Source organism: Triticum aestivum, chromosome 6B, assembly GCF_018294505.1.
Source record: "Triticum aestivum cultivar Chinese Spring chromosome 6B, IWGSC CS RefSeq v2.1, whole genome shotgun sequence".
In the NCBI taxonomy this organism is placed as follows: domain Eukaryota; kingdom Viridiplantae; phylum Streptophyta; class Magnoliopsida; order Poales; family Poaceae; genus Triticum; species Triticum aestivum.
This window is the reverse complement of record NC_057810.1, coordinates 91,443,646-91,468,376: the sequence shown is the minus strand read 5'-3', so window position 1 is coordinate 91,468,376 and position 24,731 is coordinate 91,443,646.

Genomic DNA, 24,731 nt, shown 5'->3' with positions numbered 1-24,731 from the left:
AAATTTTTAGTTGTCGCGGTATTTCCTCAAACACCACCTTAACCCCCTCCACATACACCACACACTCCACAAAACCTGCGCTCACCAACACACACCACTCCCGTAGCAATTGGTAGGTCGCCGCCATCTCCGCCACCTCCATCGTCAACCTCTCCATGTGTGCCGGGGAGCTCGAGGAGACAATGGCCCAAGAGAGGTTTATCGCAGCCTCTTCGCCCGATGCAGGCGAGGTGGCCACCGAGGTACTTGTCCCCGTCATCCTCCATGGGCTTTTTATCAATCCGTCGTCGTCGGTCCCCCAATCCACCAGTCACCGTGCCCCTACGTCGGTTCGAGGACTTCCCCGTCCTTCCTCGGACCCGACAGCCGACGAGGTCCTACCTCAGGGTCCGGCAGCGATGGTGGGGGACGTGGGTCGCCGAGATTACAGATCGGGAGAGCCACACCCTCCGGTGGCTCGGTACCTTCCACAAGGCCGAGCTCGCGGCTGTAGAGTACGACTGCTAGTTGGTCCTCTACCATGGCGGCGGCTAGGCTCAATTTCCCCTTCGGCACACGTCCGGTTCGCCTCATTCCGCCCGAGCTAGGGGTGGTGAGCTCGGCTATGGTGTGGGAGGATCGCGAGGCGTGGGAGCGCCTCGAGGCCGAGGCCGCTGACGAGGGCTACATGCAAGAGCTCCGCCGACAGCACTTGGAGCTCGTGGAGGCAGAGCGGGTGATCTGTGCCAGCGCGAAGGGCGGCGAGGTTATCACGCTCTCCTCCTCCGACGAGTTCGAAGGTGGCGAGGGCGTTGGCACGGAGGGCGTCTAGGTAGGCGGCGAGGACGAGGAGATTGACGTCGACGAGTGGAGGAGTGCCTTCCCCAATAACCCCGATGATGGCACCGGCCCAGACCCGCTCGTGGCACACCGTACTTGACGACGAAGTTTTGGCTCGACCTCTACTTCGACTGAAAGTAGTTTAGCTTAGTTTAAATTTATGTTTTATGTTTGGTTATGCAAAACTATCTATGTTTATGTTTGAATGCATGCTACTTTTGGTTGAACCTTGTTTGAACTTGATCAAACTGAAGTTTTCAACATTAAGTTTAGGCGATCGACTAGAAACAGTATATATATATAGTATATATATATATATATATATATATATATACATATATATATATATATCCACTAATTGTTTTTGTCCTTTAACTTTTAAAGGGTCAGCTAGAGATGGCCTTATGCGTTGTTTATTTCAGTTCTTCACAATGTGATGCTCTATATGTGCAAGTATTTGCCGCGCAATTCAATTTCATCGATAACAGTTTCAACAATACCACTATGAGTTACGATATTTGGTTGCTGTTGAGGATATTGTAGTTAACATGCCTTTTCATTTATTTAACAATAACTAGTGTTCTTTAGACCTGCACAATACCAGTTTGAATGACTATTTGCTTGTTTATAAATGTTATGCCTGATGCAGTTAACACACCTTTCCACTTCTTGTTTTGCTTAACTAGCGTGCTTAAGCCTGCACACTGAGGCTATCATTTGTAGATTATGTTGTCTACCATGGATATATTTGGTTGATGTTTAGCCTGTTGTGCTTAACATGCCTTTATATGTACTCATACAAGACAATATTGAGAACAATGCTATTTTTTCCATCGAGGTTAGTTTCATCGCATTGCTTATATGTACTCACTATTCAAGATCTCAGTAGTTGGTACCATATAGCCTGGGGGCTGATAAGGGATTAAGTGTCGAATCGGACATTTCACTAAATATATCTGTAACCCATTTATCAGTAGGTTAACTAGGGCCATATTTAATATATTCGAGGCTACATAGCAACATGCATTGTACTGAATGACTAAATATGCAATCCCAGGCTACATAGCAACAAGGAAGAGTGTTACCTTAATGTGTGTGTTACCTTAATGTTCTGATGATGTCTAGATATACGTGTATAAAATCTTATATAATGGGATGGAGGGAGTGTTGTACTACATCATTTTGCAATTGTTGTTTAGCTTCTAATACTTAGTGCTTCTAGGTACACATTTCATTGTCAAAGATCCACACTTCGACCCTTTCTGTGTATGGGGCAATGGGATATTCATGAACCAGCATCAAGTGAGGAAACTGATAAAGATTGTTATTAAAATGGCTTAAAAGATGTCAATCGAACTATATGTTTACACTTTATGCAAGACAACAGTGAACTACGGGATGGTAAGTAAGAACCCTGTAGCCTTCGTTTTGCTGCTCGTAATGACTTGTATTAGATGACAATTTCTGAATCTTTTTTCCTTTGCAGTGGATCCTGAAGCAGTTTACTCAATATTACCTCTCAAACTACATGATTGGTGGCCGACCATCACAAGGGGTTGGACTAGAGTCGTGCGTGCCTTCTGCATCCAGGAGAGCACAATAGGGCCATTCCGCTTCACCTTGTTCAGCAACCAGAATGTCTGCCGCCTCTTTCTTTACCATCTGTAATAGTACAAGTATAGAACCCTGGTTCATCATTCTTTATTTGGTGCTAATGTAATTCTTAAACAAATGTACCTGTGAATTGACTAATTGTGACACCCGGATAGTTAAGCTACAGTAATTCCCTGCTAATGATGCCATCTCACCATGATTACCGTTAATTAAACCCGCGTTGATTCAAACGGAATTCAAATTCAAATTCAAACTAAAGCCAAATCACAAAAGTTTTCAAGTTAAAAAAAATGTTCCGAATGTGACAAATATGTCATAAGTAATATTGGTGGAGAACAAACATTTTTTAAAATATTAGACTACCTTGATCTAATTAAAAACAGTGACTAAAATAATAATTTAATTGCTTTTGAAATTATGAAAATATTAAACTAATATATTTTGGCTACAAACTAGGTTTGGTAGTGGCCTATATTCAGGATGCTAATTTAAGTGCTAACTTGGTTTTTCATAAAACTAATATAGAAGAAACTATAAATGAAAATAGAAAAGAATAAAAAAAGCAAAGCAAAAAAAAGAAAAAGAAAGAAACAACAGACCCCCCTCCCCTGGGCCGTTCGGCCTAGCAGGGCACCAGGCCATTAGGCTGGCCCAGCCGCGCCCCTGCATAACCCCCCACCCCGCAACCCTAGCCCACTACACCCTGGTTCCCCCACGATCCCCCACTCTCCCTCGTTCCCTCCCTGCGCCGCCACCCATGAAGACCACACACACACACGCATAAGCACGGAGGAGGGCCGCCCCTGTTCGCTCCCCTCCTCTCGGAGCGCCCACGCCCAAGGACAGTCGCTGTTCGCCGGCGCCGAGCGCCGCCCTTCGACCTCCTCCTTGCGGATCCCTTCCTCTCGCGCATCCACGTCCTCCGACGCTGCCGCCCCGTCGCCCAACACTGATGCATCGACGCCCGACGCCGCCCCGCCGTGCCTTCGTCCTCCTCCACGGCGTCACCTTGCTGGACGCCCCCGTCAACCTCCTCCTCGCCGGACTGCTTGCATCATCGAGCCTCCCCTGCAACGCTGTGAGTAGCACACGTTCCCCCTCCTTCCTCCCCCTCGATTTTGTTGTTGTTGCTGCTAGCTCCGCCGTTACCGAGCCTGCCGCCTAGCGCCACTCCCCGCCGGCCGGCGCGCTCGTCGTGGGCCGCTCGCGCCCTGGTTTCGCATGCCCGTTGTCGAGGCCTTCGCCCGGGCCTTACCCGCCACCGCAGTCGTTCCTCCGCCGCCTTCCCTGGCCTGGCCGCCGGCGCCGACGTGCGCCGAGCGCGCCCAGCACCCTCGGGTTGCGCCTGCACCCCCTGCACGCGGCGCCCATCGCCCGCTGCAACCGCTCGGGCGCACGCCCGCACCCGCACGCCCATGCCCGCTAACACCATTGGCCCTATGACAAGCAGGCCCCAACCCAGAACGAAAAAAGGGCTTTAAAAAAAGTAAATAAATAACTAACTAAAATAATTAAAATATTAGTTAATTAATTAAAAGAATTAATTAACTTAATTAATCCTGATTAGTTAACCTAATTAATTGTAGTTATTAAACCTAATCATTTTAGTTAGACTAACTAAACCTGATTAGTTAGTCTTAGACAATGACAACCGGGTCCCACCTTCAGATTGACCCAGTCAACCCCTGTTGACTGCTGACGTCAGCATGACATCATGCTGATGTCATAAATCATTTTTTCGAATTAAATTAAATAATTAATTAAATTCCAGAAATTAATAAAAATTTTAGAAAATCATATCTTTTAATCTGTAACTCGGATTAAAATATTTTCAACATGAAAGTTGCTCAGAACGACGAGACGAATCCGGTTTCGCAGCCCGTTTGTCCGCCACACACCCCGAACATATCAAACTCGCAACTTTCCCCCTCCGGCTCCTCTGCCCGAAAACACGAAACACCGGGTATACTTTCCCAGATGTTTTCCCCCTTCGCCGGCATCACCTCATACTGCGTTAGGACACACCTAGCACCGCTCTTTGTCATGTCTTGTGTCGTCTTTCTTATGTTTGCACTTTATTTATTGTTTCCTCCCCCTCTTCTCTTTGGTAGACTACAAGACCGACGCTGCTGCTGCCCAGTTCGACTACGGAGTTGACGACCCCTCTCTCTTGCCAGAGCAACCAGGCAAGCCCCCCCTTTGATCACCAGATATCGCCTACTCTTCTCTATACTGCTTGCATTAGAGTAGTGTAGCATGTTACTGCTTTCGGGTAATCCTATTCTGTTGCATAGCCTGTCATTGTTGCTACAGTTGTTACCCCTTACCTGCTATCCTACTGCTTAGTATAGGATGCTAGTTTATCATCATTGGCCCTACATTCTTGTCAGTTTGCCTCGCTATACTATTGGGCCGTGATCACTCGGGAGCTGATCACGGGTATATACTATACATACATACATACTATACAGATGGTGACTAAAGTCGGGTCAGCTCGATGAGTACCCGCAAGTGATTCTGATGAGGGGGCTGAAAGGACAGGTGGCTCCATCCCGGTAGAGGTGGGCCTGGGTTCCCGACGGCCCCCGACTGTTACTTTGTGGCGGAGCGACAGGGCAGGTTGAGACCACCTAGGAGACAGGTGGGCCTGGCCCTGTTCGGCGTTCGCGGATACTTAACACGCTTAACGAGATCTTGGTATTTGATCTGAGTCTGGCCATTTGGTCTATACGCATTAACCATCTACGCGGCAGTAGTTATGGGTATCCCGGCATCGTGGTATCAACCGAAGCCTTCGTGACGTCAGCGACTCAGCGGCGCGCGCCGGGTTGGACTGTGTTAACGCAACTTCCTTTGTAATGGAGGTTGCTAGGTCTGCTCACCGACCGCGTGCTCAACGTGCAGGTGTGCTAAGGGCGATGGGCCCAGACCCCCGTGCGCTTAGGTTTAGACCGGCGTGTTGACCTCTCTGTTGTGCCTAGGTGGGGCTGCGACGTGTTGATCTTCCGAGGCCGGGCATGACCCAGGCAAGTGTGTCTGGCCAAATGGGATCGAGCGTGTTGGGTTATGTGGTGCACCCCTGCAGGGAAGTTAATCTATTCGAATAGCCGTGATCTTCGGTAACAGGATGACTTGGAGTTGTACCTTGACCTTATGACAACTAGAACCGGATACTTAATAAAACACACCCTTCCAAGTTCCACAGACAACCCGGTGATCGCTTTTCTACAGCGCGACGAGGGGAGGATCGCCGGGTAGGATTATGCTATGCGATGCTACTGGAGATGCTAATTGGAGATGCTACATGGAGATGCTACTTGGAGGACTTCAATCTACTCTCTTCTACATGCTGCAAGACGGAGGCTGCCAGAAGCGTCGTCTTCGATAGGACTAGCTATCCCCCTCTTATTCTGGCATTCTGCAGTTCAGTCCAATGATATGGCCTCCTTACACATATACCCATGCATATGTAGTGTAGTTCCTTGCTTGCGAGTACTTTGGATGAGTACTCACGGTTGCTTTCTCCCCCCTTTTCCCCCTTTCCTTTCTTTCTGGTTGTCGCAGCCAGATGCTGTAGTCCAGGAGCCAGACGCCACCCTCGACGACGACTCCTACTACACCGGAGGTGCCTACTACTACGTGCAGCCCGCTGACGACGACCAGGAGTAGTTACTAGGATCCCACGCAGGAGGCCTGCGCCTCTTTCAATTGTATCCCAGTTTGTGCTTGCCATCTTATGGCAAATTTGTTTAACTTATATCTGTACTCAGATATTGTTGCTTCCGCTGACTCGTCTATGATCGAGCACTTGTATTCGAGCCCTCGAGGCCCCTGGCTTGTAATATGTCGCTTGTATGACTTATTTACGTTTTTAGAGTTGTGTTGTGATATCTTCCCGTGAGTCCCTAATCTTGATCGTACACGTTTGCGTGCATGATTAGTGTACGATTGAATCGGGGGCGTCACAAGTTGGTATCAGAGCCGACTGCCTGTAGGAATCCCCTTTCCAACTCCTTGGCCGAAGTTGAGTCTAGTCATTGCAAAACTCTTACTAACTTGGTTGTGTGCCTTACGGGTCCATGTCGCCATTGGGTGGTATTAGGATCTTTTATTCCTTGACCTATACTCTGGGACTATGATCTCTCTTCTATTCAGGTTAAATGCTTTTGCTAAATCTAACATTAGGATCTCGTTATCACTTTCACCCGGAGAGCCCCTTATTAATGATGATCGTCTGCGGCACGTGAAGACCCTGAAGATACTCTCCGCTGTTAACCCGAGAACTTATGTTCGTCGCATTTGCAATTCCCCTTCCACCGTCAACCCTTATGGATAACTACTTGCAGTTGTTATTCTTACATTCATCCCCAGTTGGTCTTGTTATTACCATATACCTCGAAACACTCGTCGATGTTTCGATAATCCTTTGAGCTTACCGCCTTGCTGTTCTTTGTCACCTGAATACCCCTATGGATAATTCTCGCACTTATCGAGTATTCGCTCATCCCCCGGTTGTTCAGGTGTCACACAGAAGTCTTCGAAATACCATTTGATCTTCCGAAAATCCTCAGCAACCTATTGCTCTGGAATTTCTTGTTTGCTTTCATTATGATTAATCCCATAAGTATAGTAATCATATTGGCATCCTTTGTCACCATCATTTTTGTCCATTGATTCAATACGTTGTGAATGTTCACAATCATCTGTCGAGTCCTAGGATTATCCTTCCGGCTGAGACGTCATTTTGAACATGAGTTGGTTCTCGACCAAACTATCTGTCGTCAGTTGTGCCTGTGGTATATTCAATTGATCCATCCTTGATCAGAGCATCTGCTTCTGATCCTTTGTTTTGGAAATCATAATTCCTTTGCATTTAAGCTTTGAATTATTCAGATGATTCCATAACCTGTTGCATTTGCATTCCTTCCTCTTCTGGTTGAGTATCGATACTCACATCAGATCCTTTGCGGACCATCAAGTCCTTTGTTGGATTGTTATCCGACAATGTCCTTCACATTTGATCACTTTGTGAGTTCTTCCCCTGATACCTAATGCCTTTGTTAAGTTGTATCCTCCGCTTGGCCAACCATACTCTGCTTTCGGGCTTGTGTTATTTACTCTTGAAATTTGTGGTATATGTTCCTAAGATGCCCCTACGGGTTGAACCTATGCCTTCCCTAACCGTATGCACCCGAGAGTTTTCACGAGTCATACTCTTCTGGTGTTTTGCCAGGTAATATTTCAACACTACAACTACATCGAAAGCGAGAAGTGAATGAAAGGGTATGCATTGGAGAAGTGGGAGTCGACCTTGAACTTTGTGTTCATGCCCATGGACATGATGTAGATCTTATCATTAAAGCTTCTCTTAAATTAATTATCCCTTTGGTATAAGTTCATCTTATATCTGGGATCTGGCCTTTTGCAATCGTGGTTCCGACCATGTTCTCTTTTAAATACCATTTCTCGTGCAAGTTTAAGCACTTGTCTTCTGTAGAGCAATACCGCAGTCCAACCTCGACTTTGATCTGTCATCGAGTATTACCCCCCTGGTATCTCAAGATTATCATGGAACTGCATAACTTCTTATGAGTTCTTCATCAAGTGCTACATTCCCACTGATTCCAATTTTTCACGGGCTCTGGGTTTTTAAACACTCAAAGACACCAATAACTGAACCGAGTCCGCACTACGGTTCAACAACTCTTGATAATCTTCTTTAAGTCCGAGTTTGTACTCGATCATGTCATTCCTAGCCTGATCGGCTATATGATTAACGTGCTAAATCTTAACTGTGCTACCTGGTCCTTCTTCCCGGAACACAATTTTCGACGCTGAGCTAAGCTTACGTTGATTTCCTTGTTTTATCATTCCACCTCAGACAACAAGCTTGGTTCCGAGTTTGTGTCGTACCCATGGTTCCAATAACCTCTTGCTTCATCATTCTTTTGACTTGATGTGATCGCGGATCGATTACATCTTCAGGTAATCTCTCGACAAATGTGTCGTCATCATTATCAACTTTCTGAGCTATTCCAGAATAACAATCAAATTCATGATAAGAAGTACCATCCTTGCCCCTCGATGATTTGTGTGTCATCAACTACTTCCTTGCCTTCTTTCCAACCCAAACTTGTTTGTGTTGTGGCTGTACCTTGAGTTCCTTGTTAACCGACTTATGTTCTGTTCTACCTTGAAGTATTACCATCTTCTATGTCAAGAATGTCGTGAGAAATTCACCACCTCTTAAGAATTCTTGGTATGGTGATACTTCTCACCCTCACCATTCTTTCTTGATCCTCGTGTTCATTCCAACCGGTTTACCAACAAGTGAACGATGCTGTTTGAATTCTGCCCTTCTAGCAACCCTATTGCTTTGAAGTTAATGGTCGGTTGTTCGTTCTTGGACTATTGATTATTGAATCACCATTCTGACATTGGTCGTGCAAACCCGACCCATATTTCTGCCGCACCTTTCAATCAATGTTCAATTGTGTATGCTTTCCTCGAACATACATTATTATATCATTTGATCTGACAAATGTTATCTCCTTGTTCACATAATTGTGGAAACCCATCCTTTCGAAATCTCGATGAATTGTCACTGTGTTCATCAATTACCTCCTTATCCCTTCATTGGTTTAATGATGAGCTATTGTTCTGGAACTCCCTTCCATAGTACATTTCCCGAGAATCTTACAATGTCATCTTGTCAATTTGTTTTGCACATTTTCTTCTCAGGCATCCTGAGTCTGAGGAATCCTGACCCCCAATCAGATCTGAACCTTGGTCAGATATGATGGTTGGAACATATTTTTAAGAGTTATAACATTGGTCTTTATATGACCCGATAAGGTGATGTCATGCCTAGCACCCCTGGCCGGAGGACCTATTGTTATAGTTTCCTTTTTAGCAAGCTTAGTGATTCTTCCATGAGGAAATCATAAGACTTATCTATAAGTTGTTCATGATGGATCCTTCATGTATCCAGAGTCTGACCCTTGCTTGAAAACCATGTCAATGCTATCTCGAAGCATGTCTGTGGTACTCCGATTTTCAATAAGAGCATTTGAAGCCCAATGCTAAATATTTCTTGCTCAATTATCCAAACACCGTTATCGGGATAATATCATGAAATCTCTCTCCCCTTGCCTAAAGGGTTTTCTACATTATATACTGTCATGGATATCATGCTCTGCTTGTCCTTGGGAAGGATATACCCTTGAAATATGTGTGTATACACATTTTCCTTTCCATTGTTCTGTTTAAACCTGATAATCACTTTCCTTTCCATTGGTTTGTTTAAACCTCCTTGTGATCCAAATTATATAAGCAGTAATATTTCCCTGCTTATGTAAACACCTCGTTGTACCACTCTGTCAGTAAGACCCTGTTACTATTGTTGATGACATTCCGGTAGCCACCGATGGACGAGAACCTTGCCTATTGGTCCGCCTCGTTCAACGAGCAGGAAAATGGTTCTCTTCGTCCCTCGCCCTTGGTATCGACGTTGTTGCCAACATAATTGATAGGCTATCCTCTGACATGCCTTTCTTGCATGATCACGCAAGACGTCTCCGCCCATCCTACTTTTAACCCACATGGTGGGCCCATAACCCACAGTTCCACAGGATCGAAACCTGACTCTCCTGTACACCCCCTGTTCCCAAAGTTATTCCTCTCGCATGGACTCGTATGTAATTCATGAGCCACCTTCCGATGAGATCACCAATTCTGGCATCAGAAACAATAATTATTCCGTTGCTTGGAACCCCTTTCACCTTCTGATCAGGCATCGAACGCTTGCCTATCCGTTTGAAAATTCTCATGGTACCTCCTTACTTTGCTCTCGATATTTTCTTAAGATTCAATTCGAGAGTAACTTCCGCCACCTTCCTCGATGTTATCGACCAGATAGTCAACCTTGTAGAGGTCTGTCCTTTTGAAGCTACCCCTTATCCTTTCCGTAAGTACGATGGAAATCCCGAAGAAAGGATAACGACTTGATCATGGTGACTTGAAGCAGAGAAATGAAGACATCAACGAAAGGGATCAATCTCTTCGAAAGGGCAGCCAAGACCGAGAAGACTCGTTAGGTTTTTCGCTACCAGCACCTTCCCCCCTTACTCAATATTACCTCTCAAACTACATGATTGGTGGCCGACCATCACAAGGGGTTGGACTAGAGTCGTGCGTGCCTTCTGCATCCAGGAGAGCACAATAGGGCCATTCCGCTTCACCTTGTTCAGCAACTAGAATGTCTGCCGCCTCTTTCTTTACCATCTGTAATAGTACAAGTATAGAACCCTGGTTCATCATTCTTTATTTGGTGCTTATGTAATTCTTAAACAAATGTACCTGTGAATTGACTAATTGTGACACCCGGATAGTTAAGCTACAGTAATTCCCTGCTAATGATGCCATCTCACCATGATTACCGTTAATTAAACCCGCGTTGATTCAAACGGAATTCAAATTCAAATTCAAACTAAAGCCAAATCACAAAAGTTTTCAAGTTAAAAAAAATGTTCCGAATGTGACAAATATGTCATAAGTAATATTGGTGGAGAACAAACATTTTTTAAAATATTTGACTACCTTGATCTAATTAAAAACAGTGACTAAAATAATAATTTAATTGCTTTTGAAATTATGAAAATATTAAACTAATATATTTTGGCTACAAACTAGGTTTGGTAGTGGCCTATATTCAGGATGCTAATTTAAGTGCTAACTTGGTTTTTCATAAAACTAATATAGAAGAAACTATAAATAAAAATAGAAAAGAATAAAAAAAAGCAAAGCAAAAAAAAGAAAAAGAAAGAAACAACAGACCCCCCTCCCCTGGGCCGTTCGGCCCAGCAGGGCACCAGGCCATTAGGCTGGCCCAGCCGCGCCCCTGCATAACCCCCCACCCCGCAACCCTAGCCCACTACACCCTGGTTCCCCCACGATCCCCCACTCTCCCTCGTTCCCTCCCTGCGCCGCCACCCATGAAGACCACACACACACACGCATAAGCACGGAGGAGGGCCGCCCCTGTTCGCTCCCCTCCTCTCGGAGCGCCCACGCCCAAGGACAGTCGCTGTTCGCCGGCGCCGAGCGCCGCCCTTCGACCTCCTCCTTGCGGATCCCTTCCTCTCGCGCATCCACGTCCTCCGACGCTGCCGCCCCGTCGCCCAACACTGATGCATCGACGCCCGACGCCGCCCCGCCGTGCCTTCATCCTCCTCCACGGCATCGCCTTGCTGGACGCCCCCGTCAACCTCCTCCTCGCCGGACTGCTTGCATCATCGAGCCTCCCCTGCAACGCTGTGAGTAGCACACGTTCCCCCTCCTTCCTCCCCCTCGATTTTGTTGTTGTTGCTACTAGCTCCGCCGTTACCGAGCCTGCCGCCTAGCGCCACTCCCCACCGGCCGGCGCGCTCGTCGTGGGCCGCTCGCGCCCTGGTTTCGCATGCCCGTTGTCGAGGCCTTCGCCCCGGGCCTTACCCGCCACCGCAGTCGTTCCTCCGCCGCCTTCCCTGGCCTGGCCGCCGGCGCCGACGTGCGCCGAGCGCGCCCAGCACCCTCGGGTTGCGCCTGCACCCCCTGCACGCGGCGCCCATCGCCCGCTGCAACCGCTCGGGCGCACGCCCGCACCCGCACGCCCATGCCCACTAACACCATTGGCCCTATGACAAGCAGGCCCCAACCCAGAACGAAAAAAGGGCTTTAAAAAAAGTAAATAAATAAATAACTAAAATAATTAAAATATTAGTTAATTAATTAAAAGAATTAATTAACTTAATTAATCCTGATTAGTTAACCTAATTAATTGTAGTTATTAAACCTAATCATTTTAGTTAGACTAACTAAACCTGATTAGTTAGTCTTAGACAATGACAACCGGGTCCCACCTTCAGATTGACCCAGTCAACCCCTGTTGACTGCTGACGTCAGCATGACATCATGCTGATGTCATAAATCATTTTTTCGAATTAAATTAAATAATTAATTAAATTCCAGAAATTAATAAAATCTTTAGAAAATCATATCTTTTAATCTGTAACTCGGATTAAAATATTTTCAACATGAAAGTTGCTCAGAACGACGAGATGAATCCGGTTTCGCAGCCCGTTTGTCCGCCACACACCCCGAACATATCAAACTCGCAACTTTCCCCCTCCGGCTCCTCTGCCCGAAAACACGAAACACCGGGTATACTTTCCCAGATGTTTTCCCCCTTCGCCGGCATCACCTCATACTGCGTTAGGACACACCTAGCACCGCTCTTTGTCATGTCTTGTGTCGTCTTTCTTATGTTTGCACTTTATTTATTGTTTCCTCCCCCTCTTCTCTTTGGTAGACTACAAGACCGACGCTGCTGCTGCCCAGTTCGACTACGGAGTTGACGACCCCTCTCTCTTGCCAGAGCAACCAGGCAAGCCCCCCCTTTGATCACCAGATATCGCCTACTCTTCTCTATACTGCTTGCATTAGAGTAGTGTAGCATGTTACTGCTTTCGGGTAATCCTATTCTGTTGCATAGCCTGTCATTGTTGCTACAGTTGTTACCCCTTACCTGCTATCCTACTGCTTAGTATAGGATGCTAGTTTATCATCATTGGCCCTACATTCTTGTCAGTTTGCCTCACTATACTATTGGGCCGTGATCACTCGGGAGCTGATCACGGGTATATACTATACATACATACATACTATACAGATGGTGACTAAAGTCGGGTCAGCTCGATGAGTACCTGCAAGTGATTCTGATGAGGGGGCTGAAAGGACAGGTGGCTCCATCCCGGTAGAGGTGGGCCTGGGTTCCCGACGGCCCCCGACTGTTACTTTGTGGCGGAGCGACAGGGCAGGTTGAGACCACCTAGGAGACAGGTGGGCCTGGCCCTGTTCGGCGTTCGCGGATACTTAACACGCTTAACGAGATCTTGGTATTTGATCTGAGTCTGGCCATTTGGTCTATACGCATTAACCATCTACGCGGCAGTAGTTATGGGTATCCCGGCATCGTGGTATCAACCGAAGCCTTCGTGACGTCAGCGACTGAGCGGCGCGCGCCGGGTTGGACTGTGTTAACGCAACTTCCTTTGTAATGGAGGTTGCTAGGTCTGCTCACCGGCCGCGTGCTCAACGTGCAGGTGTGCTAAGGGCGATGGGCCCAGACCCCCGTGCGCTTAGGTTTAGACCGGCGTGTTGACCTCTCTGTTGTGCCTAGGTGGGGCTGCGACGTGTTGATCTTCCGAGGCCGGGCATGACCCAGGCAAGTGTGTCTGGCCAAATGGGATCGAGCGTGTTGGGTTATGTGGTGCACCCCTGCAGGGAAGTTAATCTATTCGAATAGCCGTGATCTTCGGTAACAGGATGACTTGGAGTTGTACCTTGACCTTATGACAACTAGAACCGGATACTTAATAAAACACACCCTTCCAAGTTCCACAGACAACCCGGTGATCGCTTTTCTACAGCGCGACGAGGGGAGGATCGCCGGGTAGGATTATGCTATGCGATGCTACTGGAGATGCTAATTGGAGATGCTACATGGAGATGCTACTTGGAGGACTTCAATCTACTCTCTTCTACATGCTGCAAGACGGAGGCTGCCAGAAGTGTAGTCTTCGATAGGACTAGCTATCCCCCTCTTATTCTGGCATTCTGCAGTTCAGTCCAATGATATGGCCTCCTTACACATATACCCATGCATATGTAGTGTAGTTCCTTGCTTGCGAGTACTTTGGATGAGTACTCACGGTTGCTTTCTCCCCCCTTTTCCCCCTTTCCTTTCTTTCTGGTTGTCGCAGCCAGATGCTGTAGTCCAGGAGCCAGACGCCACCCTCGACGACGACTCCTACTACACCGGAGGTGCCTACTACTACGTGCAGCCCGCTGACGACGACCAGGAGTAGTTACTAGGATCCCACGCAGGAGGCCTGCGCCTCTTTCAATTGTATCCCAGTTTGTGCTAGCCATCTTATGGAAAATTTGTTTAACTTATATCTGTACTCAGATATTGTTGCTTCCGCTGACTCGTCTATGATCGAGCACTTGTATTCGAGCCCTCGAGGCCCCTGGCTTGTAATATGTCGCTTGTATGACTTATTTATGTTTTTAGAGTTGTGTTGTGATATCTTCCCGTGAGTCCCTAATCTTGATCGTACACGTTTGCATGCATGATTAGTGTACGATTGAATCGGGGGCGTCACAAGTTGGTATCAGAGCCGACTGCCTGTAGGAATCCCCTTTCCAACTCCTTGGCCGAAGTTGAGTCTAGTCATTGCAAAACTTTTACTAACTTGGTTGTGTGCCTTACGGGTCCATGTCGCCATTGGGTGGTATTAGGATCTTTTATTCCTTGACCTATACTCTGGGACTATGATCTCTCTTCTATTCAGGTTAAATGCTTTTGCTAAATCTAACATTAGGATCTCGTTATCACTTTCACCCGGAGAGCCCCTTATTAATGATGATCGTCTGCGGCACGTGAAGACCCTGAAGATACTCTCCGCTGTTAACCCGAGAACTTATGTTCGTCGCATTTGCAATTCCCCTTCCACCGTCAACCCTTATGGATAACTACTTGCAGTTGTTATTCTTACATTCATCCCCAGTTGGTCTTGTTATTACCATATACCTCGAAACACTCGTCGATGTTTCGATAATCCTTTGAGCTTACCGCCTTGCTGTTCTTTGTCACCTGAATACCCCTATGGATAATTCTCGCACTTATCGAGTATTCGCTCATCCCCCGGTTGTTCAGGTGTCACACAGAAGTCTTCGAAATACCATTCGATCTTCCGAAAATCCTCAGCAACCTATTGCTCTGGAATTTCTTGTTTGCTTTCATTATGATTAATCCCATAAGTATAGTAATCATATTGGCATCCTTTGTCACCATCATTTTTGTCCATTGATTCAATACGTTGTGAATGTTCACAATCATCTGTCGAGTCCTAGGATTATCCTTCCGGCTGAGACGTCATTTTGAACATGAGCTGGTTCTCGACCAAACTATCTGTCGTCAGTTGTGCCTGTGGTATATTCAATTGATCCATCCTTGATCAGAGCATCTGCTTCTGATCCTTTGTTTTTGAAATCATAATTCCTTTGCATTTAAGCTTTGAATTATTTAGATGATTCCATAACCTGTTGCATTTGCATTCCTTCCTCTTCTGGTTGAGTATCGATACTCACATCAGATCCTTTGCGGACCATCAAGTCCTTTGTTGGATTGTTATCCGACAATGTCCTTCACATTTGATCACTTTGTGAGTTCTTCCCCTGATACCTAATGCCTTTGTTAAGTTGTATCCTCCGCTTGGCCAACCATACTCTGCTTTCGGGCTTGTGTTATTTACTCTTGAAATTTGTGGTATATGTTCCTAAGATGCCCCTACGGGTTGAACCTATGCCTTCCCTAACCGTATGCACCCGAGAGTTTTCACGAGTCATACTCTTCTGGTGTTTTGCCAGGTAATATTTCAACACTACAACTTCATCGAAAGCGAGAAGTGAATGAAAGGGTATGCATTGGAGAAGTAGGAGTCGACCTTGAACTTTGTGTTCATGCCCATGGACATGATGTAGATCTTATCATTAAAGCTTCTCTTAAATTAATTATCCCTTTTGTATAAGTTCATCTTATATCTGGGATCTGGCCTTTTGCAATCGTGGTTCCGACCATGTTCTCTTTTAAATACCATTTCTCGTGCAAGTTTAAGCACTTGTCTTCTGTAGAGCAATACCGCAGTCCAACCTCGACTTTGATCTGTCATCGAGTATTACCCCCCTGGTATCTCAAGATTATCATGGAACTGCATAACTTCTTATGAGTTCTTCATCAAGTGCTACATTCCCAGTGATTCCAATTTTTCACGGGCTCTGGGTTTTTAAACACTCAAAGACACCAATAACTGAACCGAGTCCGCACTACGGTTCAACAACTCTTGATAATCTTCTTTAAGTCCGAGTTTGTACTCGATCATGTCATTCCTAGCCTGATCGGCTATATGATTAAGGTGCTAAATCTTAACTGTGCTACCTGGTCCTTCTTCCCGGAACACAATTTTCGACGCTGAGCTAAGCTTACGTTGATTTCCTTGTTTTATCATTCCACCTCAGACAACAAGCTTGGTTCCGAGTTTGTGTCGTACCCATGGTTCCAATAACCTCTTGCTTCATCATTCTTTTGACTTGATGTGATCGCGGATCGATTACATCTTCAGGTAATCTCTCGACAAATGTGTCGTGATCATTATCAACTTTCTGAGCTATTCCAGAATAACAATCAAATTCATGATAAGAAGTACCATCCTTGCCCCTCGATGATTTGTGTGTCATCAACTACTTCCTTGCCTTCTTTCCAACCCAAACTTGTTTGTGTTGTGGCTGTACCTTGAGTTCCTTGTTAACCGACTTATGTTCTGTTCTACCTTGAAGTATTACCATCTTCTATGTCAAGAATGTCGTGAGAAATTCACCACCTCTTAAGAATTCTTGGTATGGTGATACTTCTCACCCTCACCATTCTTTCTTGGTCCTCGTGTTCATTCCAACCGGTTTACCAACAAGTGAACGATGCTGTTTGAATTCTGCCCTTCTAGCAACCCTATTGCTTTGAAGTTAATGGTCGGCCGTTCGTTCTTGGACTATTGATTATTGAATCACCATTCTGACATTGGTCGTGCAAACCCGACCCATATTTCTGCCGCACCTTTCAATCAATGTTCAATTGTGTATGCTTTCCTCGAACATACATTATTATATCATTTGATCTGACAAATGTTATCTCCTTGTTCACATAATTGTGGAAACCCATCCTTTCGAAATCTCGATGAATTGTCACTGTGTTCATCAATTACCTCCTTATCCCTTCATTGGTTTAATGATGAGCTATTGTTCTGGAACTCCCTTCCATAGTACATTTCCCGAGAATCTTACAATGTCATCTTGTCAATTTGTTTTGCACATTTTCTTCTCAGGCATCCTGAGTCTGAGGAATCCTGACCCCCAATCAGATCTGAACCTTGGTCAGATATGATGGTTGGAACATATTTTTAAGAGTTATAACATTGGTCTTTATATGACCCGGTAAGGTGATGTCATGCCTAGCTCCCCTGGCCGGAGGACCTATTGTTATAGTTTCCTTTTTAGCAAGCTTAGTGATTCTTCCATGAGGAAATCATAAGACTTATCTATAAGTTGTTCCTGATGGATCCTTCATGTATCCAGAGTCTGACCCTTGCTTGAAGACCATGTCAATGCTATCTCGAAGCATGTCTGTGGTACTCCGATTTTCAATAAGAGCATTTGAAGCCCAATGCTAAATATTTCTTGCTCAATTATCCAAACACCGTTATCAGGATAATATCATGAAATCTCTCTCCCCTTGCCTAAAGGGTTTTCTACATTATATACTGTCATGGATATCATGCTCTGCTTGTCCTTGGGAAGGATATACCCTTGAAATATGTGTGTATACACATTTTCCTTTCCATTGTTCTATTTAAACCTGATAATCACTTTCATTTCCATTGGTTTGTTTAAACCTCCTTGTGATCCAAATTATATAAGCAGTAATATTTCCCTACTTATGTAAACACCTCGTTGTACCACTCTGTCAGTAAGACCCTGTTACTATTGTTGATGACATTCCGGTAGCCACCGATGGACGAGAACCTTGCCTATTGGTCCGCCTCGTTCAACGAGCAGGAAAATGGTTCTCTTCGTCCCTCGCCCTTGGTATCGACGTTGTTGCCAACATAATTGACAGGCTATCCTCTGACATGCCTTTCTTGCATGATCACGCAAGACGTCTCCGCCCATCCTACTTTTAACCCACATGGTGGGCCCATAACCCACAGTTCCACAGGATCGAAACCTGACTCTCCTGTACACCCCCTGTTCCCAAAGTTATTCCTCTCGCGTGGACTCGTATGTAATTCATGAGCCACCTTCCGATGAGATCACCAATTCTGGCATCAGAAACAATAATTATTCCGTTGCTTGGAACCCCTTTCACCTTCTGATCAGGCATCGAACGCTTGCCTATCCGTTTGAAAATTCTCATGGTACCTCCTTACTTTGCTCTCGATATTTTCTTAAGATTCAATTCGAGAGTAACTTCCGCCACCTTCCTCGATGTTATCGACCAGATAGTCAACCTTGTAGAGGTCTGTCCTTTTGAAGCTACCCCTTATCCTTTCCGTAAGTACGATGGAAATCCCGAAGAAAGGATAACGACTTGATCATGGTGACTTGAAGCAGAGAAATGAGGACATCAACGAAAGGGATCAATCTCTTCGAAAGGGCAGCCAAGACCGAGAAGACTCGTTAGGTTTTTCGCTACCAGCACCTTCCCCCCTTACTCCACCGCTTAAATCTCAGGACGAGATTTCTTGTAGTGGAGGAGAATTGTGACGCCCGGATAGTTAAGCTACAATAATTCCCTGCTAATGATGCCATCTCAGCACGATTACTGTTAATTAAACCCGCGTTGATTCAAACGGAATTCAAATTCAAATTTAAACTAAAGCTAAATCACAAAAGTTTTCAAGTTTAAAAAAAATGTTCCGGATGTGACAAATAATTCATAAGTAATATTGGTGGAGAACAAACATTTTTGTAAAATATTTGACTGCCTTGATCTAATTAAAAACAGTGACTAAAATAATAATTTAATTGCATTTGAAATTATGAAAATATTAAACTAATATATTTTGGCTACAAACTAGGTTTGGTAGTGGCCTATATTCAGGATGCTAATTTAAGTGCTAACTTGGTTTTTCATAAAACTAATATAGAAGAAACTATAAATAAAAATAGAAAAGAATAAAAAAAGCAAAAAAAAAGAAAGAAACAACAGACCCCCCTCCCCTGGGCTGTTCGGCCCAGCAGGGCACCAGGCCATTAGGCTGGCCCAGTCGCGCCCCTGCATAACCCCCCACCCCGCAACCCTAGCCCACTACACCCTGGTTCCCCCACGATCCCCCACTCTCCCTCGTTCCCTCCCTGCGCTGCCACCCACGAAGACCACACACACACACGCATACGCACGGAGGAGGGGCGCCCCTGTTCACTCCCCTCCTCTTGGAGCGCCCGCGCCCGAGGACAGTCGCCGTCCGCCGGCGCCGAGCGCTGCCCTTCGACCTTCTCCTCGCGGCTCCCTTCCTCTCGCGCATCCACGTCCTCCGACGCTGCCGCCCCGTCGCCCGACACTGATGCATCGACGCCCGACGCCGCCCCGCCGTGCCTTCATCCTCCTCCACGGCGTCGACTTGCTGGACGCCCCCGTCAACCTCCTCCTCGCCGGACTGCTTGCATCATCGAGCCTCCCCTGCAATGCTGTGAGTCGCACCATGTTCCCCCTCCATCCTCCCCCTCGATTTGTTGTTGTTGCTCCTAGCTCCGCCGTTACCGAGCCCGCCACCTAGCGCCAATCCCCGCCGGCCGGCGCGCTCGTCGTGGGCCGCTCGCGCCCTGGTTTCGCATGCCCGCTGTCAAGGCCTTCGCCCCGGGCCTTGCCCGCCACCGCAGTCGTTCCTCCGCCGCCTTCCTTGGCCTGGCCGCCGGCGCCGGCGTGCGCCGCACGCGCCCAGCGCCCTCGGGTTGCGCCCGCACCCCCTGCACGCAGCGCCCGTCACCCGCTGCAACCGCTCGGGTGCACGCCCGCACCCGCACGCCCATGCCCGCTAAGGCCATTGGCCCTACGACAAGCAGGCCCCACCCCAGAACGAAAAAAGGGCTTTAAAAAAAGTAAATAAATAAATAACTAAAATAATTAAAATATTAATTAATTAATTAAAAGAATTAATTAACTTAATTAATCCTGATTAGTTAACCTAATTAATTGTAGTTATTAAACCTAATCATTTTAGTTAGACTAACTAAACCTGATTAGTTAGTCTTTGACAATGACAACCGGGTCCCACCATCAGATTGACCCAGTCAACCCCTGTTGACTGCTGACGTCAGCATGACATCATGCTGATGTCATAAATCCTTTTTTCGAATTAAATTAAATAATTAATTAAATTCCAGAAATTAATAAAATCTTTAGAAAATCATATCTTTTAATCTGTAACTCGGATTAAAATATTTTCAACATGAAAGTTGCTCAGAACGACGAGACGAATCCGGATACGCAGCCCGTTTGTCCGCCACACACCCCTAACATATCAAACTCGCAACTTTCCCCCTCTGGCTCCTCTGCCCGAAAACACGGAACACCGGGAATACTTTCCCGGATGTTTTCCCCCTTCGCCGGCATCACCTCATACTGCGTTAGGACACACGTAGCACCGCTCTTTGTCATGTCTTGTGTCGTCTTGCTTATGTTTGCACTGTATTTATTGTTTCTTCCCCCTCTTCTCTTCGATAGACTACGAGACCGACGCTGCTGCTGCCCAGTTCGACTACGGAGTTGACGACCCCTCTCTCTTGCCAGAGCAACCAGGCAAGCCCCCCCTTTGATCACCAGATATCGCCTACTCTTCTCTATACTGCTTGCATTAGAGTAGTGTAGCATGCTACTGCTTTCGGGTAATCCTATTCTGTTGCATAGCCTGTCATTGTTGCTACAGTTGTTACCCCTTACCTGCTATCCTACTGCTTAGTATAGGATGCTAGTTTATCATCATTGGCCCTATATTCTTGTCAGTCCGCCTCGCTATAATATTGGGCCGTGTTCACTCGGGAGGTGATCACGGGTATATACTATACATACATACATACTATATAGATGGTGACTAAAGTCGGGTTAGCTCGATGAGTACCCGCAAGTGATTCTGATGAGGGGGATGAAAGGACAGGTGGCTCCATCCCGGTAGAGGTGGGCCAGGGTTCCCGACGGCCCCCGACTGTTACTTTGTGGCGGAGCGACAAGGCAGGTTGAGACCACCTAGGAGACAGGTGGGCCTGGCCCCGTTCGGCATTCGCGGATACTTAACACGCTTAACGAGATCTTGGTATTTGATCTGAGTCTGGCCATTTGGTCTATACGCACTAACCATCTACGCGGGAGTAGTTATGGGTATCCCGGTGTCGTGGTATCAGCCGAAGCCTTCGTGACGTCAGCGACTGAGCGGCGTGCGCCGGGTTGGATTGCGTTAACGCAACTTCCTTTGTAATGGAGGTTGCTAGGTCTGCTCACCGGCCGCTTACGCAACATGCAGGTGTGCTAAGGGCGATGGGCCCAGACCCCTGTGCACTTAGGTTTAGACCGGTGTGCTGACCTCTCTGTTGTGCCTAGGTGGGGCTGCGACGTGTTGATCTTCCGAGGCCGGGCATGACCCAGGAAAGTGTGTCCGACCAAATGGGATCGAGCGTGTTGGGTTATGTGGTGCACCCCTGCAGGGAAGTTAATATATTCGAATAGCCGTGATCTTCGGTAACAAGACGACTTGGAGTTGTACCTTGACCTTATGACAACTAGAACCAGATACTTAATAAAACACACCCTTCCAAGTTCCACAGACAACCCGGTGATCGCTTTTCTACAGGGCGACGAGGGGAGGATCGCCGGGTAGGATTATGCTATGCGATGCTACTGGAGATGCTACTTGGAGATGCTACTTGGAGGACTTCAATCTACTCTCTTCTACATGCTGCAAGACGGAGGCTGCCAGAAGCGTAGTCTTCGATAGGACTAGCTATCCCCCTCCTATTCTGGCATTCTGCAGTTCAGTCCACTGATATGGCCTCCTTACACATATACCCATGCATATGTAGTGTAGTTCCTTGCTTGCGAGTACTTTGGATGAGTACTCACGGTTGCTTTCTCCCCCCTTTTCCCCCTTTCCTTTCTTTCTGGTTGTCGCAACCAGATGCTGGAGTCCAGGAGCCAGACGCCACCCTCGATAACGACTCCTACTACACCGGAGGTGCCTACTACTACGTGCAGCCCGCTGACGACGACCAGGAGTAGTTAGGAGGATCCTAGGCAGGAGGCCTGCGCCTCTTTCGATTGTATCCCAGTTTGTGCTAGCCATCTTATGGCAAATTTGTTTAACTTATGTCTGTACTCAGATATTGTTGCTTCCGCTGACTCGTCTATGATCGAGCACTTGTATTCGAGCCCTCGAGGCCCCTGGCTTGTAATATGTTGCTTGTATGACTTATTTATGTTTTTAGAGTTGTGTTGTGATATCTTCCCGTGAGTCCCTGATCTTGATCGTACACGTTTGCGTGCATGATTAGTGTACGATTGAATCGGGGGCGTCACACTAATGCATTGGTTGTTTGAACCAGATGGATATGAATAAAGCTATAGCCTACTTTCAAGTTTAAATTAGGTACAATTTTAAATAGCACCAATTAAATTAGGGCGAAATTACGGTGTGAGGTCATTCTGGCGCACACAGTTAATAAAGCACAGCGTATGTGATATACATCATAATCTGACACGGTTCACGGAGTGCAATCATGTGTAACAATGCACAAAGTTGCTGTTTGCAAAGCGTGTGTGATGTTATACACTAGCACATACAGTGCGGGAGAACTAAATGTGTGTGAATGTCTACCTATCATACACGGTTTATAATCATGAACTATTTGTGATGTGCCAGGCATCGTAAATGTAGAGCCAGTTTGGTATGTGCCTAGAAAACTCCCGTGCCTGGAATCTGCCTAGAATCTGCCTGCTTTTAGGTAAAGCCACAAAACTCCAACTGCGATGGCAATGTGAGCACAAACGAGTAGCAACGATGAAGCGTTTTGGATATGCAAGACATCAGAAACAGTTATATAGGGGCAAATATATGCATCAAGGCTCTCTATCCCCAACGGTTTCTGGGTCGTATGGGAAGGACCCCCCTATCGCCCACACTCACTTGGCGACGGTTCCAAGTGCCGTCATGGAAAGGGGTTAAAAGCCGTTTGTATAGCACTGACGCGTTCCAGTGTTCCCATTTAGAGAGAAACTTCCCTGCAAAAAATCTTAAATGAGAGTTGTATAGAAAACATGATTACCTACATTAAACTCACGCTTTTGTATCCTTTTGTCATGTTATCTTTTAACTTTCTCTTTAAATAGCTTGGCATTCTCATAGGCTTGGGTTCTCCATTCATCAAGCGAGCTTATGTCGAATAACCTCTTCTCACCGACAAGTTTGATATTAGTTGAGCTCATTGATTGCCCAATAAGCTTTATGTTCTAGTTCAAGAGGTAAGTGACAAGTCTTTCCATAAACCATTTTATATGGAGACATATCCATAGGGTTTTTATAAACAGTTCTATAAGCCCATAATGCATCATCAAGTTTCTTAGACCAATTCTTTCTAGATCTATTAACATTCTTTTGGAAAATCAATTTAATCTCTCTATTGCTCAATTCTACTTGACCACTACCCTGAGGATGATATGGAGATGCAATTCTATGGTTGACATCATATTTATCAAGCAATTTATGGAAAGCACCATGAATAAAGTGTGAACCACCATTAGTCATTAGATATCTAGGGACTCCAAACCTCGGAAAAATAACTTCTTTAAGCATATTAATAGACATGTTATGATCAACACTACTAGTTGGAATAGCTTCTACCCACTTAGTAACGTAATCAACAACAACTAAAATATGTGTATATCCATTAGAGGAAGGAAAAGGTCCCATATAATCAAAGCCCCAAATATCAAATGGTTCAATAACAAGTGAATAGTTCATAGGCATTTGCTGACGTTTACTAATATTACAATAAAACCAGATTGTGCAGTTCTATCTCCAGCATGGTGTCCTCCGTAAGCCTCGGAGTGGCACTTGCGTAGGATCTGCTCCCATTCATGCTCATGTACACACTGTCTAATAACAACATCTACTCCTTCTTTATAAAGATGTGGGTCATCCCAAAAGTAATGTCTTAAATCATAGAAAAACTTTTTCTTTTGCTAGTATGTGAAACTAGGTGGTTTAAATTTAGCAACAATATAATTAGCATAATCAGCATACCATGGAGTATTACGAGAAGCATTTATGACAGCTAATTGCTCATCAGGAAAGCTATCATCAATAGGCAGTGTGTCATCAAGAACATTTTCTAACCTAGACAAGTTGTCTGCAACGGGGTTCTCATCTCCCTTTCTATTAATAATATGCAAATCAAATTCTTGCAGCAAGAGAACCCATCTAGCAAGTCTAGGTTTAGCACTTTCTTTTCCATAAGATATTTAATAGTAGCATGATTAGTGTGAACAGTTACATTGGAATGAACAATATAAGATCTGAACTTATCACAAGCAAAAACAACTGCTAAAAATTCCTTTTTAGTGGTAGCATAATTTCTATGGGCACTGTCTAGAGTTTACT